Below are 13,464 nucleotides of genomic sequence, written 5' to 3' on the forward strand. Positions count from 1 at the left end.
GAGAGAGAGAGAGAGAGAGAGAGAGAGAGAGAGAGAGAGAGAGAGAGAGAGAGAGAGAGAGAGAGAGAGAGAGAGAGAGAGAGAGAGAGAGAGAGAGAGAGAGAGAGAGAGAGAGAGAGAGAGAGAGAGAGAGAGAGAGAGAGAGAGAGAGAGAGAGAGAGAGAGAGAGAGAGAGAGAGAGAGAGAGAGAGAGAGAGAGAGAGAGAGAGAGAGAGAGAGAGAGAGAGAGAGAGAGAGAGAAAGACCGAAATACACGAGGCTGAGCTAGATAAAGAGATTGAGCTAGACATAGAGAGTGTGCGAGAGAGATTAAGGAGGGGGAGAGAGAGAGAGCTAAAGAGAGGGGAGAGGGTGAGCTAGATATAGAGAGAGAGTGTTTGAGAGAGAGATAAAGAGAGGGGAGAGAGAGACTGACCGAGATATAGAGAGTGTGACAGGGAGAGAGATAAGGAGAGGGGGGAGAGTATACATCTGGATCATCATGGACGACGACGCTGGAAGAGACGGGACGAACTTCGTCCCGGCAAACGTCCAGCAATTTCCCTGGGACGAAGGACGCGACGATATCGTCCGGGGCCATCCCGTCCTGCATATCCTGGACGAAGTTTTGGCCCGTCCAAAGGCGCTGGGACGAAATTTCGTCCCCTAGGGACGAAATTAAAGAGAGAAACACGGCGCCAGCCCTAGTCCTTTGAAAGCGAATCGGCGGGAGCACGATTCTTCTCTTGGAGAGTTGGAGTATCATCGGAACTTCGGAACGCTGGACTCCTGGTCTTCTTTCTCTCTTCCAAATCGGTGTCATCGTCTTCAACCACGAGCGAGCTCGTGACAGAGAAGCGAAAGCGCGCCGCCGGCAAGGTACGTATCTGTCGATCTTTCTGGCGGATTTTTCTATCGATCTTTCTATCTAATGTTCTATCTATCTATGTATCTATCTGAAGATCTTTCTATCTATCTATCTGTCGATGTAGCCATCTATCAAACTTTCGATGTAGCTTTCTATCTACCTATCTATCTATCTATCTATGTATCTACGTATCTATTGGTATTTCTATCGGATTTTCTATAGATCTTTCTATCTAATATTTGATCTATCTATGTATCTATCTGTCGATCTTTCTTTCTATATATCTAGCTATCTATCTATCTAACAGTCGATCTTGGTAGCTATCTATCTAGCTATCTATCTATCTGATTTTCTATCTATCTATCTATCTATGTACGTATCTATCGATCTATCTGTCAGATTATTTAGCGATCTTTCTATCTGATATCCTATCTATCTATGTACATATCTACCGATCTATCTATATATGTAGCTATCTATCTATGTAACAGTCGATCTATCTAGCTAGCTATCTATCTGATTTTCTATCTATCTATCTATCTATGTATGTACATATCTATCGATCTTTCTGTCAGATTATGTAGCGATCTTTCTATCTGATATCCTACCTATTTATGTACATCTCTACCGATCTATGTTCATATCTCCAGAATTATTTCAAAGTCATTCTCATAATTAAAAAAAAAATTCATCGTCCAGGTCGGTCGTCCACCGTCCGAACCCCGGACGAAAGAAACTTTCCGTCCTACGGGACGAAAAATCGTCTCGTCCGGGATACCCCGGACGAAATTTCGACCGGGATTTCGTCCGGACCGCTTGACGGGACAAAAACTTCATCCCGGGATGAAAACTTCGTCCCGTCCGCATCCCGCGTCCCGCTCCCCACTGAGCAAGCTATAGAGAACGTTACTTTTGAGTGAGATGTAAGGAGAGGGGGCAAGAGAGAGAAACAATCAAACAACGAGTCGTCAACGACAAGGAGAGAGAGAGAGAAGTTGAGACAGATAGATACAGAGATAAAGAGAGAGAGAGAAGGATAGAGATACAGAGATAAAGAGAGAGAGAGAGATGGAGAGCGAGCGAGACGGAGAGAGAGAAGGATAGAGATACAGAGATAAAGAGAGAGAGAGAGATGGAGAGCGAGCGAGACGGAGAGAGAGAGACCGATAGAGATACAGAGATTAAGAGAGAGAGAGGTTGAGACGGTGAAAAACAGAGAAAGAGAGAGAGAGAGGTTGAGACAGAGTGAAAAACAGAGAAAGAGAGAGAGAGAGAAGTTGAGACAGAGTGAAAAACAGAGAGAGAGAGAGAGAGAAGTTGAGACAGAGTGAAAAACAGAGAGAGAGAGAGAGAGAGAGAGAGAGAGAGAGAGAGAGAGAGAGAGAGAGAGAGAGAGAGAGAGAGAGAGAGAGAGAGAGAGAGAGAGAGAGAGAGAGAGAGAGAGAGAGAGAGAGAGAGAGAGATGAAGGTGGTGGTGACGGGGGCATCTGGGTACTTGGGGGGGAGCTTGTGCAGGGCGCTGCTCAACGACGGCCACCAAGTTCGAGCCTTTGTTCGCCGGACCAGCGATGTGAGCCAAATCCCGAGCTCCCCAGAAGACAATGGCAGACTCCTCGAACTCGTCTACGGCGACGTCACCGAATACCCTTCTCTCCTTCTCGCCTTCGCCGGCTGCGACGTCATCTTCCACGCTGCTGCTCTAGTTGAACCGTGGCTCCCCGACCCTTCCCAATTCTTCACTGTTTGTTCTTCATGCCGTTTTCGTTCCTAATCATCTCTTCAATTCCCAGTTTAATGAACAGCTTAATCTCTTCTTTGAACATCATTCAATTGGCTGCACTATTCTTCAACCTGATAAATTTCGTTGAAAGCTTGATTAATCGCATCTCGAATTTCTCAGATTTATCAATTCAGTGGTTTCACAATTATGGGAAACTAGCTTGCACTTAATTCCGAATTGCAGTTAAGAAAAACCTATATGCAACTATTTTCGAATTGGAATGAGTTTTGAGGCCAAGTTAAAATGTTATTGCTTGAATTATTTCATACCATGAAATACTGGAGGGCATTGTTCCCTCTAAATCTTTATCGTAATCTATTTCCTGGTCTCTTGTACAAGCATTAGTTTAAACGCAATTATTCCTGCTTAGGAACTAACTTAATCATTTAACCAGGTAAATGTAGAGGGTCTGAAGAACGTCTTGCAAGCTTATAAAGAATCACCAAGCGTGCAGAAAATAATTTACACGTCTTCTATGGTTGCGCTGGGTCCTTCTGAAGGCCGTGTGGCGGATGAGACTTAGGTGATATTCCCTAGCTCAAAATTTCAAAATTTTATTTCTAATTCGATAATGTGGTAAGAAAATTAGTTTGAAATACTCCAGTTAAATTAGAGTTTTATAAGGTAGTGTTGACCATGGAAAAAACTATTTAATGGCAGGTGCATCATGAGAAGTTCTTCTGCACTGAGTACGAAGAGTCGAAGGCAGTGCCCGACCGAATTGCGCTACAGGCTGCATCAGAAGGGATTCCAATCATTCTCTTGTACCCGGGATTGATCTATGGCTGTGGAAAACTCTCCTCTGGCAATGTTCTTTCACGGATGGTAAGTTTTATTATTCCACCATTCATGGATTTTTTCCTTAATGATAAGAATTTGTCTATTCTAATTATGATATTGTACAATGTCTTCCTGAGTTGTATTTTAAGCTATTGATTCATTTTTCATTGTGATCTGTCGGTTGAATTCGTCATCATCAACGATGACAATGATGAAAACATGATTAAATGTTTTATATTAGTTTGGAAACGGATGGGTGAGAATAACAGAAATGGTGACTGTCGAAGAAAAGGGTTTTTATGTGATGCGTCTTAGGTTGTCCTACTCTATACGCATAGGGAACTGATACAATGTTTGTAGCAAAACAGTCGTAGCAAGCAGGAGATGGTTACAGATTTCAGGAGATGAGATCAAAGTAATAATTTTATCTCAGTGAACTACCAGTTCTCCAGAAAATGGTTCGGAAAGGAGGATATAGATGATTCCAAGATGGATGGAATGGTGGAAGAGAAAGATAAGTGAAACTGAAGAATCTGAGGTCAAACTCTCCCCCTCTAACCCGCAGGTGAGATCCCACACTCTGGCCTTTCGCCACTCAGCAACTGCTCTTGAATTGAATTCTCAAATCATATCATACGTTTCCCGCCTTCTGGACTTAAAGCCTCTACCTGTTGAATTTCAGAGCTGGCATGAGTGCCTGGCAAACCTTCCTTTGTTGCCTCGTTTAATGTGATCAAACTTATCTTCAAACCTGTTCTGTAAACTGGGGTTTGGTACTTGTGTTCTTCACATTGCCAGACTCCTAGAGCGGCGTCAGGGACCACGTCACCCTGTTCTACCATCACAATTTTGCATCTTTCTCTGTCTCTTACACTTTTCCTCTACTCACACAGCCTATCAATCCATGTAAGTAGATTTCTGTGATGAGGGCTCTTGGAAACCTGATGGAGATGAGAATGATTCATCATCAACCGACTGATGACAGTGACGATAATAATGACTACTTTCATCTTCATTGTTTATTTGTCATTGTTATCATCATTATTGACACCAAACCCTGTGGGACAATGGGGGTAAAAGCAAGGGCCAAGTTGATCGTGGCAAGGGCTGCAGGTTTGGCCTCAATGTAGATTGTGTCCTGACTATGGGAGTTGATTGGCGTGATAACCATAAATGCTGATCTCCGTTGTATATTCTTGGAGAGGAATCTCTCTCTCTCTCTAAGGTTTGTGATATGCTGAACAGGAAGTTCCAAAGCTTCCCCATATATCGAATCACCCACCGACGAGAGTTGCTTCGACTTAGAAGGAAATAAAAGGGAAGAACACAATGTCTTGATAGATAGATCGAAGAAAAGAAGAAAGATAGAGTTAGAGAGCTCCCAGGAACTCTCCCACAACTGGCCGTCGGGTTAGCTCCTCCGACTGCTCCAGCTCCCTCGCCCGCACAGGGTTCAGAGATGAATGAAATTCCTTCCTGTTAACTGGAGAAGTCTTCTTTCTTTTATTTTGTTTTGTATTACTTAATGAGTAGTGGGCCCCTCCTGTGTAATAAGTAATGGGCCTATTAACTGTACCCAATCTGTGTGCCCCTTATTAAAAAGAGTACATGGGAAAACATTTGGGTTAAGAAGTTGTTCTGTTTTTTGTTCTGCTCTTCCTCTCTCTCCTTGTCTCACGACTTTGGGTTAGGTCAACCAAGCCAACATGGTATCAGAGCAGTGACGTGGCTTCAGATCTGTGGGTGTGGGTGGAAGAGAAGAGCATTGGCATTGTGCTTGGGGTGTCCTGGAGTTACTCGGCGGAGATTACGTGGTGACGTGGCTTCTTGGGTTTTTAGCGCATCTAACACAGGTTGGCTTGTATTTCTCTTGACTGGAATCTGAAGAAGGTGTTTTTGTCCGTTCTTGCTGAGTTTCCAGGCATTGTGATTGTGCTTGATTTGTCTCAACTTTTCTTGGTATTTTGTGGGTCCTTGGCACTTCCAACCAGTTGGATTTTGAAGGAAAATAGGCTGGCTGGGATTTCCATTCGCCTTTGAATCCGAAGAAGTGTTTTTGTCTGTCCGTGCTAGACATCCAGGCATTGTAACTGTGATTGCCTGTTCCGATTTTTTTTTTCTGGTGTGGCCCAGTTTGTCTGCCAAGCAGAATAGCAAGTCTTTGTTAATTCTGGTAATATCATCGACCTGTTAGTGTGTCAGAAGATGGCTAGTGAGGCAACATCTATGGCGGCGAGTGGGACTCATGAAGGCAGAGACCCAGGGGAGCCTCACAGCCTTCTTCCCTCCATGATTCCACTGGTTGCTGAGCCACTCCGATATAATAGGAGAGATTTTGCGCAGTGGGGTCAAGTAGTAGAGCTTACTCTCATTGGGCGGGAGCTGAGCGATCATCTGGTTTCAGAAATGGCTCCATCTGATCCTCTTTATCCAGAAAACCATATTTATCAAGATTGGATTCTTGATTCTGGAGCAACTGAGCATATGACGCCTTATCATGCCAAGTTCTATACATACTCCCCTTGTGTTGGAGTTAAGAAAGTATTCAGTGCAGGTGGAGAAGCACTGCAAGTCGCAGGCCTGGGTAATGTCAAATTAGAGAATGTGGGAACTATTAAAAATGTTCTCCACGGGCCTAGTCTCCAGGCTCAATTAATTTCACCCCAACGCCTAGCTTGGGATATTGGGTGTACACTAATCTTTGATCCTACTGGGTGTTTTGTGTACGACAAGGTAAGGAACTAGAAGATTTCACCCTTTGAGGAGCGTAATGGGTTGATCTACGTCAAGGATGCTTGGAAGGCTGGGATGATGGTGGATACATGGAAGCCTAAAGAGAAGAGAAGCCATCGACTTGAAGACTTCAAACTCTTACATTTCCGTTTGGGACATCCAGCTTTTGTTTTAATGGAAAAAATGTTTCCTACTTTTGCAAAGGACCTTGAAATTTCTAAAATTTTGTGTGACTCTTGTCAATGTGCCAAATATAAGTGAGTGTCCTATAATGGGAATGGTGAAAAAAGTTGGGTTCCCTTTTCTTTGGTGCATTGTGATGTGTGAAGACCGTCACCTGTTACGTCATTAACAGGGGCAATATGGTTCCTCATACTTGTTGATGACTGTACATGTCATTAACAGGGGCAATATGGTTCCTCATACTTGTTGATGCAGAAGTGGTGAAAGTAGTCAAGGACTTCTGCATCCGAGTAAAGACCCAGTGTGATGTGTGCATACGGAAATTTTGATCAGATAATGCGACAGATTTTTTTAATGCTACCTTGTCTTCTTTCTTTCTGGAACATGGAATTGTACATGAATCGTCGTGTGTGTATACACCACAACAAAATGGGGTTGCAGAAAGGAAGATTGGTCATGTGGTGAATACAGCTCGAACGCACCTATTACACCAGCATGTTCCCAAGCTCTACTGGGGTGAGGCAATACTGACTGCCGTACACTTAATTAACTGATTACCATCAAGATTACTAAATTATAACAGTCCAGTTGAGGTACTTTCTAAATTCTTTCCTCATATTGATTTGCGGACTAAGTTAAAACCTAGAGTATTTGTCTGCACAACATTTGTTCATGTACATAATCCTGCTGATAAATTTAGTCCAAGAGTAGTTAAGTGTGTATTCATTGGGTACTCACAAGCAAAGAAGGGATACAAATGCTATGATCCCAAGACATGGAAATTTTATGTATCAGAAGAGGTCACATTTGATGAGAATAAAGCCCTTTTCATTGGTGAAACGGCAGAAGATGTCCAAGCTGTGTTCCCTGCAGATGAGTTGGCCGAGATCGTCAGCACAGATTACAGGAACTATGCACCACTAGCACCTAACCAGTCAGCAGTTGTCATGGATCCGATTGACATTATTACTGGTAATATTGAATCTGTAGCAGAAGTTAGATCAGACAGAGGCAAAGAGAATTATCAGAAAAAATCCATAGGAGTTTTACAGAATGAAGAAGGGCCACCCCAAGAAGAAGAATGTTCAATTGAAGAAGCAGAAGAAGCAGAAGAAGCAACAATACCATATCAGGATGACGGTGGTGGATGGCCTATTGCACTCAGAAAAGGAAAGAGGACATGTACTCAAGGGGTAAAATACCCCTTATCACACTTTGTGACGTATGAACGTACTTTTATTGAGTTTCAGACGTTCCCCACAAAGGTTGCTTCCATCACTATTTGGAAGAATGTCCAAGAAGCCTTGGCACATGACAACTGGGTAGAAGCAATGAATATTGAGATGGAAGCTCTCAAGAAGAATGGTATGTGGGACATTGTTGATCTACCAAAGGGAAAGAAACCTGTTGGATGTCGATGGGTATATACGGTGAAGTATAAAGCAGATGGGTCTGTTGAAAGGTACAAAGCCCGACTAGTGGCCAAAGGGTATACACAATGTTATGGAATCGATTATAATGAAACTTTTGTCCCGGTAGACAAGTTGAATACGGTCCGTATACTGATTGCTGTATCAGCAAGTCTGGGATGGCAATTGCATCAGTATGATGTTTAGAATGCCTTTCTACATGGAGATTTGGATGAAGAGATTTACATGCAATTAACTCCTGGATATTATTCTAACATACGTAGTTCTAAGGTATGCAGGCTAAAGAAGACACTGTATGGTCTCAAAGAGTCTCGAAGGGCGTGGTTTGGTAAATTTTCTCAAAGTCTAAAGAATATGTGATATTCACAAAGCCATGGTGATCATACTCTGTTTGTTAAGCAGTCTTCTGCTGGGAAGGTTGCAGTTCTTCTTGTATATGTAAATGATATCATTATTACTGGAAATGATGAAGATGAAATCAAGTTGCTTGGGGTGTGGTTGGCTGAAGTGTTTGATATTAAGTCGCTGGGACCTCTGAGATATTTCTTGGGCATTGAAGTTGCACACTCAAAGGCAGAGATCTTCATCTCCCAGCAAAAATATATCTTAGATCTTTTACAAGAAATACGAATGGGCGATTGCAAGCCAACTGCCACACCACTGGAGCCAAATATTAAGTTGGGTGTGTGTGAAGAATCTGCTCAGGTCAATAAGGAGAGGTATCAGAGGTTGATTGGAAGACTAATTTATCTTAGTCATACCAGGCCAGACATTGCTTTTGCAGTTGGGCTCCTTTGTCAATTTATGCATAGTCCCCGTGAGCCACATATGCAAGCTTCTTACAGAGTACTATCGTATCTAAAGGGTACAGCCGGACATGGCTTGTTGTACAAGAGGTGTAATGGCCTCAATGTAGAAGTTAATACGGACTTGGACTATGGAGGATCTATCACTGATCGTTGGTCAACAACAGCATATTGCACATTTCTTGGAGGAAATCTAGTCACGTGGAAGAGTAAGAAAGAACCAGTGGGTGCATTATCTAGTGCTGAAGCTGAATTCAGGGCCCTTGCCCAAGGCATCTGCGAAGGTATATGGCTCCGGATTATTCTTGAGGACCTTAAAGTGCTGAGGAACTCTACAGATTCTGTGACTACACTCTACTATGACAGTCAATCAGCAATTAATATTGCCCACAATCTAGTCCAGCACGATGGAACAAAACATGTTGAAATCAACTGACACTTCGTCAGGGAGAAGATCGATCAGAAACAAATCAAGCTAGAGTATGTATCTACAGCAAATCAAGTGGCAGATCTACTCACCAAAAGTGTTTCTGGGAGCATATTCCAGAAGCTCATCTCCAAGCTGGGTGTTAGCAGTATCTACCTACCAGCTTGAGGGGGGGTGTTAACTGGAGAAGTCTTCTTTCTTTTATTTTGTTTTGTATTACTTAATGAGTAGTGGGCCCCACCTGTGTAATAAGTAATGAGCCTATTAACTGTACCCAATCCGTGTACCCCTTATTAAAAAGGGTACACGGGAAAACATTAGGGTTAAGAAGTTGTTCTGTTTTCTATTCTGCTCTTCCTCTCTCCCCCCTTGTCTCACGAACTAGGGTTAGGTCAACCAAGCCAACATTCCTCCTTCCCTCTTTGCCCCTTTGCTTGTTATATATCATCTCGATCTGACGCTTCAGCTTTTGTCTGTTCTAACAGTTCCCGCTCTTCTGAATCGTTTCCTCTGGCACGCTTTGCTAAAATACTTATCAGTTTGTTACGGATCTCACTTCTAGAGGCAGGGCCGCAAGACAGTGGTAAAGGATCTTGAGATTGATCAGGTCTTGGCTGCTGCATTGATTGCAAAGTTGAATAGTGCATTGACCACAGTTCTTGACTGTGGAGGACCTCGGCAATGGTTGTGACCGTGGCAAACTCAATGTTGACTGCAGATGCTGACTGCAGCCAGGTCCTCAATTGACAAAGGTTTGACTCTGGATAGGTCTGCGGCGGTCACTATGCCATGGAGCATGAAGTTGACAGAAAGTTTGACCACGGTGAGGATTGCATAGTTGCATCTCATAGCTGTGCGGCTGCAGAGCCGCATCGGCAGCAGTGTCATGACACCGACAGCAGTACAGCAGCAGTGGCAACACTCAACCACATCGCCTGGTCAACAGATTCATGAGGCTGGTTACTCTGTGTAAGCGACGAAGCCATATCAGCTGAGAAGTCACACTAGCAGAGAAGCTGCTTCAGCAAAAAAAGCCACTCCAATAGGCAGGCAAGTCATAAAGCTGGGTATTTTATCAAATGGGCCATGACAGCAAAAACTAGCATGCTAGAGGGCATGTTCACATCATCTGAGGTGCCACATCCCTTGCACGTCATCCATTTTTAATTTTCTTTCCCCTAGTTGCAACCCGCTTAGGGAGGTGATGCCAAATTGGCAAAAGTGTCTTTCCCCACTTTGGTGGGGGTTTTTGTCATCAAACTACCGATGGGTTCAAAAACTTCATGGTTTTTGGAAAATTACTTTCCTGATGTAAACTACTGTCATACAATATCTCTTCTTAATTTTAGAACAGTATAAGAGTATAATAATGTTGGTGCCCACACATGCATGATCATGATCTGGCTGGTTCCTAAGGATAAATTAAAACTTTCTTCTCCATGTTATTCCCATTGACATGATTTTTGGACGCAGGTCTAAAAAAATTCTTTCAAATGGCACACCCACTGGTTACACTTTTCTTGGTAGTAATTTTTTTAATCCTTGGGACTGTGGCGTCTTTTCTGAGACTATCCTTTGGATTCATCATATCATCTGCAAGTAAAAGCACATCAAGTCCCAAACACATGCATGATATCTGGGGATTACCTACATTAGGCTTATCTATATGTCAGAGTTTTTTCACAAGAAATTAATTATATCTTCATCATTAACCAGTTTAATCGCAGATGATTCTAAGGTTCAATGGTCCCATCCCGTGCTATTTGGGCGGTGGGAAGATATCATTTTGCCATGTTGATGACGTAGCAGAAGGACACGTGGCAGCCATGCACAGGGGCCAACTCGGCGAGAGGTACCTTCTCACCGGGGAGAATGCATCACCGGATAACATTTTTGATTTGGCTGCAATCATAACTCAAACAAGCCGCCCTTTTCTGCGCATACCACTTTGGCTGTTATACACATACAAGTGGATTTTAGTTGCCTTTGCCCATGTATGTGGAAGCCCTCCAATCATTAGCTACCCTGTATGTTGACCTTACCTTTCTAAAGCGATGAACTTTGACTTTTTTGGGTTTGACTTGATAAGTAGTTGACTTCTTTTTTATTTACAGACTGTAGCTCTGTTATCTAGGAACTGGGAATATTCCTGTCAGAAGGCAAAAACTGAGCTGGGTTACACCCCTAGAAGCTTGGACCAGGGACTAAGGGAGATGCTTTCCTGGCTGAAGAACGATGGTTTGATCAAGTACTGAGCCTTTTTAAGAAAATGGCTTTTATATCTGATCATGTACATCATAATCAGTAATTCGGCGATACATTATGTCTCGCCATGCCTCTGGTAAGTTCAACATTTATGTATGTATTTTCATAAACGGATCCATGAGTTGGTAAACCCCACATCTCAAACTGCATCCTGTAAACTTTGAAAAATGATCATGAAACTTGACGAGGACTGTATGAGACGGATTTAGTCAATGGAGTTTAAGGTGAACTGGGAGAAAGGTGATAGCAATCCTGAATAGGTCTCCATAATGATCTTGGAAAGGTAGGGTGAGAGAGACAGAAATAAAAAACAAATCAACTATAGTTACATGCCCAGATCAAAGCCTTAACACCCTTTGGAAGCCAGTTCTTGATTGTCACCCTTCAAGGTGATCAGCAGGCATTTAAAGGGAAACTACTCTTGAATGAAAAGACAAAATTACCCCTGAAAGGTAGTTGGGGATGGCTTAACAAAGAGTCTACCTTTGAAAATCTGTTGGAAAAATGAGGTTAATATCCCTCACAAACGGATGGCACGTAGTGAGTTTATGTTTCAGGTGACTTTACATCTGGTTCATAAACAAAGTATCCTCATGAATCTCATTGGGTGATGCTCTTATATACCTAAAAAATTTATTGACATGAAAAAATAACAGAACACCACGTGATGTCGATCTTTGCACACAAAAAAACAAGAAAAAGGCAAAAAAAAATTGATTACTTTTTTTATTGTCAAAACTGTTACCTTATTCTCGAGGACAATCCAAATTTATATATCTTACTTTCCATTTCCCATAACAGTCCACTTTAAACTCTCAGTAATGTACACTCAGAACTTGCTCAAATATTAGTAAACTTGGGGTACCTTTAACATAGTTATTTTTGTTAGAATAACTTCCAATATCTTTATCATATTCTTATCTTCTTACTTCTTTCAATGATCTTCTCCTAATATTTTTCCACATGCAATTAGTATGAATACATTTTTTTTTAAAAAAAAGTAGTAATGTCAAATGATACTGATGACTCAAACTAAAAATTCAAACAGAAATTCAAAACCAATTAGTCATTGAAGTTGGGGTGATGCCATTTTCGTCCTTTGCTCTAGCCTCTCTTCACTAAGAAAGGAAACTCAATGATCTCATTTTTCTCTTCTTTTTATTCTTTATATGCTGGTTCTGCAGGATTAAATCTTCATCATATTGTCACACTTGATTATTTTCTTTAAATTTGAGATAAAATGCACCTTCAGAGGCAGGAATGGATTCTCTGAAAATTCCTCACGTATCTATGTGTTTTGCTAGGACACCCAAAGGCCAAAATTCTGAATACAAAACACCAAAAAAATGTGCTCAGAAAATTCTAAGAATTCGTAAATTGGCGAAACCCTTTGAAAAATGCCTCCACGTTTTCTCTCATCAATCCGATAAATCATGAAGAAAATGTGAAGATTAAGCCGTAAGCACATTTTAATAAAATACTTTCATATGTACTCAAATGAAAGTTCAAGCTAAGGCATGGCTTAATAGGGGTTGTGATAAAGCACAATTGGTCCTCAATCATTTAATTGACTGGTTGTAACTGAAGGCCAAATGGCATACAGTTTTCAACCCTAGTTTCAAATTCTTCCTCCTTGCTCTCTATAGATCACAATCCAAAAGCAAAAGAGATCTTTCATTCCCTGAAGCAATTTTCAAGCAGTTTTTTAGCATTTATTCTAAAGGCTATTGGTTTCTAACATCGATTGGGAGTCCAGCAGATTTGGAATCATATTTTTGTTTGCTGGGTGATTCAAGATTCAGAGGAAAGAAAGCCGACATCTCAATTTTGCATGTTCTCGACCCTTGTGATAAGTTTTGAAATATGTAATATAAGTTTTAGGTTGATTATGAGATATTGTTCAACTTTTAACTACTTTATAACGTCCATATGAATCCATAGAACTTGGAAACACATCTTTGGGTTGATTTTTGAAAATGTTACAGGTCTTTGAACTTGGACGCGGAGGGATTGGGCGGTTGACTAAGAATTGGGAAAGATCAACCTCTAGAAATTGATTTAATTTGTTTGAACATAATAGTTGATGATAATTGTGTTACGAATCCATGGGTTGGAAAATCATACTATTTGGTGTAGGAATTAAGAAGATATGTTAGTTTAAGCACCAAAGGTGAAACGTGGATCATAGAATTTCATCTAAATAAAAACATGGT

General features: G+C 41.6%; 1 pseudogene across 1 annotated transcript; it reads left to right on the forward strand.

Moving 5' to 3' along the window:
- Positions 1 to 674: 674 nt before the first annotated feature.
- On the forward strand, positions 675 to 11,367 carry LOC144704357 (uncharacterized; annotated as a pseudogene). Its single transcript, XR_013581800.1, has 5 exons — positions 675 to 2,588; positions 3,022 to 3,150; positions 3,288 to 3,452; positions 10,714 to 11,013; positions 11,101 to 11,367. The product of XR_013581800.1 is annotated as an uncharacterized LOC144704357 (transcript).
- The last annotated feature ends 2,097 nt before the right edge of the window (positions 11,368 to 13,464 follow it).

This window comes from Wolffia australiana, chromosome 6 (assembly GCF_029677425.1).
Source record: "Wolffia australiana isolate 7733 chromosome 6, ASM2967742v1".
Lineage (NCBI taxonomy): Eukaryota > Viridiplantae > Streptophyta > Magnoliopsida > Alismatales > Araceae > Wolffia > Wolffia australiana.